A 4,996-nucleotide genomic window follows, 5' to 3' on the forward strand; every position below is an offset into this window, starting at 1 on the left:
AAAGTGAATGTTGGAAATATCACATGTTCTTTGAGTAGGAATCAAACATCATTGCTCTAATACACTGGACTGATAGTGGACTCTGCCGAGGTACACCTACCCCTGATGTCGTGATGTTACTGAGCCTCATCCTGTCTCAGATGCCTTGACTACTCCCATCATCCCCTGATGTCCCCTGTTGTAGCCCACACCACCTCCACCCCAACCAGCTACTCTCTTTTGCCCTTAATGGACGTTCTCTTGCGACTTGGGTCTCGGACACATGCACACAAGTCTAGAAGCTCCAGAAAGTTGGACTAAACATTAAATGCTTATTTCATTTTTTTATTTATGTCTCTCTTTAAACAGCCAGAGGAGGATGGGACCCCCTTTGAGTCTTGGTTCCTCTCGACGTTTCTTCCTCATGCTCTAGGGAGCTTTTCCTTGCCACTGTCACCCTTGGCTTGCTTACTGGGGGCTTGGACTTGGACATTTGAAAAGCTGCTTTGTAATAGCACCTGTTGTAAATAAAATAAAATAAAATACAATTTTAAAAAGTACTTTATAAATAAATTTTGAGTATTTGATTTTTATATGTAATCTTAAAATGTATAAGATAACTAAAATTTGTTTTTTAATCATTACATTTTTTCACTTAAAACAAAAATATAATTTGGATAGTCCCAATAATCTAGAAAAATCAAATCTCATCATTACAGTGCCAACAACACATCAGCATCACCAGACTTCAAAGCACTTGTCTGAGAGGAAGATTTGTATGCCTGTAATTCTGTTGTTGAAGAGCCTATAAAATCAAAATAGGCTTTTAAATTTGAAATTTTAAACTCAAATAAATACAGCCTTATTTTACATGCCTTAACACACACACACAGTTACCTCACAGTGTGAATATTGTTGTTGGTGGAGAAAGTATCATAGATCCTCTTTGCTGACACATCAGTGATGTCATTGTGACTGAGGCTGAAATAAGATGGATTATAATTACCACATTGTTCAGGATTCCCAAACACACCTCCCTCTACTAAATCACCGCATAGTAGTACAAACACCTGTAGATTTATATATCAATGAATTAAATTAATGAACGAATGAATGAATAAACGAATGACTGAATTAGCAAATGAATGAATAAGCAAAGAAATAAATAGTATATTTGTGTCAGTGGACCTGAGTCATTAATGGCCAGATAATTATGCATTCTGACATTTTAAACAAAATATCATTTATTTCAGTTCTTGTACACATGACTTGTTATCTATCAGGCATGAAACTGTAAATCATAAAGAGTCTGTTATGCCTTATTTCTCTTTTTAATGAGAACATGTGTTTCTACAAGCAGTCTGGATATTTTGTAGACCACAGAGGTCCATCTTGCCAAGTACAGGCAGTGATCAGTGAACCAGTCAGCCAGTGAGAGAGGTCGTCATTTCCAAATAAAATCACCAAGAAAATCAAGCTTTTTGTTGTTTGCTTTTGAAAAAAATAAGTCCTTGAAGGAACAAAGGATATGACTGAATGAGCAAAGTTACATTTATATAGAGCCTTTCAAGGAACATACAATGCTTTACAATGAACACACACAGCTTCTATATTCAGTCACATGCCGGATTTTGTGTTAAATTGTGAGAAAAAGAGTAAAATGTGTTATATCTATGTTAGTGTTCACTGTGCACTCAACAATCAAGACTCACTACACATTCCTCCTCCCGCTTGTCCACTCACTCCAGGATGTGGGCTTTGTGCTGGTGTGGGAACAGCAGCTGCAGGCAGTGGTCAGTGAGCTGACAGTGGCTAAGGTCCAGTTCTGACAGCCCTTCAGAATGTTCCAGAAACAGCGCCAGTGACCTACAGGCCATATCAGTCCCCACACAGAGAAGAGACAGGAACTGGAGCAGCCTGGCTTTATTGCAGCTGAACACACTCAACATTCACCAACATGTAGAGTCACAAAACACTAACACACTCACATAACTACTAACATTAATGCTATTTACACACATTTTGTTTCAAATGATAAAATTCTTTTCCCTTTTCCAGAATGTTTCCCTAGTTTGTGTGGTGTTGAGTCATTGGCTTACTGAAGGGTGACTGTGTGTAAAATGGGGAAGAGTTGCCCTCACAGCCGTGTAGAGTGAGCTGTGTGTGTGTGTGTGTGAGAGAGCTCACTCTCTGGATGACCATGGAGACAACTTTGCAGTCCTCAGTGCTCAGAGTCAGTGTGTGTGTGTGTCTGTGTGTCTCCTGTCAACACGGAGAAAATAAAACACACACAGACAGTGGCTGGGCAGTTAATTTCGGATTAATATAAATATTTCACTTAAATTTACCAATTTCCTCCAGAAAGTCATTTTATTCTAGGTAAATATCCATGGATATTGCTGATTACTTGACAGGAGTCTCAATAAAACCTAAATGATGCTGGCACAAAATGACTTTTGAGGAAACTCGTGAAAAACACATAAACGTACATAAACATTTATATAACACTCCCTAAACAGACCAGTTCTGTGTTAAAATTCTGATTGTGAGAAAAGTTCAAGCCTGAGATGGGAGACGTGTTAGAGCAGTGGCTCAATGCTCTCCAACTCCGCCTTTGGTATGGAGGTGAAAAGCAGGCTGAGAGAGACTGCTGTGCAGTGCTGGAGGGTGAAGCGCAGGGCAGCACAGTGGACAGAGTCCAGCTCTCTGCTGTTCAGGTTGATGCAGTTCTCTGCTGAACTCAACAAGCTGGACACACAGTGAGCAGAGCCAGTCTGATAGATCTCTCTGATGATGGACAGTACAAAGCTGGAGCTCAGCCTGGGGAGAAGACACACACACACACACATACACACATTTCCAGGTCTCATGCTGTACAGTATAATTAAAGTGTTTGGACTGTTACTAACTGTGTGAACAATCTGAGCCACACAACACATGACTGTATTCTCTCACCTTCTGATCTGAAGTCTGGCCAGTACAGGCAGAAGGTCTCTGGGATTTTGTTACTTAATGTTGGGGATGTGTAGTGGTCCCATGAGCTGGTGGAAGCTCGTCTACTTTGCCGTAACGTCACCCTTTCGCCTTGCTGTCTGGATGCGTACTGTCTGTCAGACTAGCAATTCATCTACACTTCTCACAGATAAAACTGCCACTAATGACGAAGAATAAACATGCTGCATTCAGTGCTCTGAAGCAGAACATAAGTCATGATGAAAAAGCAAAATGTTAACATTACTTATGTTTGTGGTAGTTCCTTAGATATAGTTTGTGATGATAAAATAGTTTTCCATGGAAGTTGCCAGTTTCCAGGTAGAAAGTAGTTAAATCCAACAAAACATTTGTTAAACAGATAGAGAGCAGTAAAAGCTAGTATGCTGAAACTACCTGTTTCAAAAACAGGAAGCTTCCTTATGAAGGAAAGAGGTTCTTATGAACCTCAGCATTTTGACAGCAAGTATTAACCATGGCTATAAAACCATGTGAATAATTCAGTTATGGGATTAATCCACAAAATAGAACATCAAATCTAATTATTTGGCCAGTACAGGGTTATGCAATATTCCTTCATCTCAGCAAAATGGAATAGCTTGACTTCCTTAACTGATTAATAATTTAAAAATATCTTTCTTGACTATAAGAATATAGCTTACCCATTAGAAAGATTAAACATCCAGTCAGTTTGTATCCTGGCATGTTAATGTAAAAGGCAGCTCCTACTGGATTTGGGGAAAGATTAGTAAAAGATTTCAAGTATCTGCAAAGCAGAAAACTGCCTATTCAACAGGCATGAATGATCTGCTACCGAAGTAGTTGTGTTATTTGCATAGCCTAATTAATATCATTAGATCATGTTCTATATTACCTATATAGTTATATTAAAATTTTGCTATTGCTTTTTTGCTTCACAATTGTTACACATAATTGCTGCACCTGATACAAGGATAGGAATTTCAATTTATTCATACTGGATATAAGAATCATTAATGGCTGCTGAGTGAAGCACTTTCATTGAAAATTCATCCACCAATTTTTTTTTTTTTTTTTTTTTTGGAACTAGAAACAGGGCACATCAACCAGGAATACATTCCAGGTCTGTTTTAGAACACTGGCTGTGATTCATTACATTTTGGCAATTGTGAAAAGAAACTGGATGATACTTCTAAAAGTAATTGTGTTTGCAGTTTATTTGCACAGTTACATGAACAACACTGGTAGCATAGTCAACAGGTTTGATGGTTTTCCAGTGCACGACACTGTGATACCAGGGCTGGCCCAAGCCTGTTTGGGGCCCTATGCAGAAATCTGAGCTGCCACTGACATAACATAGGTAAAAAACAAATAGAAATAAATACATGGTCTTTGGCACCCTCTTGGCGGCCTTAGCAGGCTCTCATTTTGCTTATACGGCGGGACAATTGTTCTGCTGTTATCCTAGCTATTGAGCAGTCCTACCTAGATTTAATGTACTTATGTACATTACCCTTAGTCCAGGTTTCTGGTGTTTATTTTAGATGGATTTTTGGTTGTATATATTATAATTAGGCTACTGTGGACAATTGTATATCGTATAGCTACAGCACCTGTACTTCACACACATGTAGTAATCGGAACTAGAAAGTTGCCAACCCTATTAAAATATTAGGTTTATAGTATAATATTTGAATTAAACAGACAAAGCATTAATCACAATCATTTGCATGATGATTAAATCTTGAACCAAAAATGTATCAGAGAGCTGTAGTGTTTTTTACAGTCACACACCCAATAAAACTGTGCTTGACCATTTCTTGCCCTCTATATCATTCTCTGCAGTTTACTGAGAAAGACCTGACACTGGGTAATGCCATTGTCTATTCGAAGGCCAAAACAACAACAATCTTGGTTATCAAAGACTCACTCCACCCTGACCACAGCCTCTTCTTTTAGAAGCCATGAGAAGACCACCATCGCAGCTTGAGAGCACAAATCTAGCCTCTTAAGAGGTGTTATGTTCCACAGGCAGATCGATATCTCA

The 4,996-nt window shown here is 38.7% G+C and overlaps 1 long non-coding RNA gene across 1 annotated transcript; it reads right to left on the reverse strand.

Annotated features, from left to right (window-relative positions):
• Positions 1-308: 308 nt before the first annotated feature.
• On the reverse strand, positions 309-1,855 carry LOC145656573 (uncharacterized). The gene is made up of 3 exons (XR_014122189.1): positions 1,692-1,855; positions 877-960; positions 309-497 (listed from the first exon to the last, which is right to left on the reverse strand). It is a non-coding gene; the product is annotated as an uncharacterized LOC145656573 (long non-coding RNA).
• Between the last annotated feature and the right edge of the window lie 3,141 nt (positions 1,856-4,996).

This window comes from Electrophorus electricus, unplaced genomic scaffold (genome assembly GCF_041902795.1).
Source record: "Electrophorus electricus isolate QZ-2024a unplaced genomic scaffold, ASM4190279v1 Scaffold81, whole genome shotgun sequence".
Lineage (NCBI taxonomy): Eukaryota > Metazoa > Chordata > Actinopteri > Gymnotiformes > Gymnotidae > Electrophorus > Electrophorus electricus.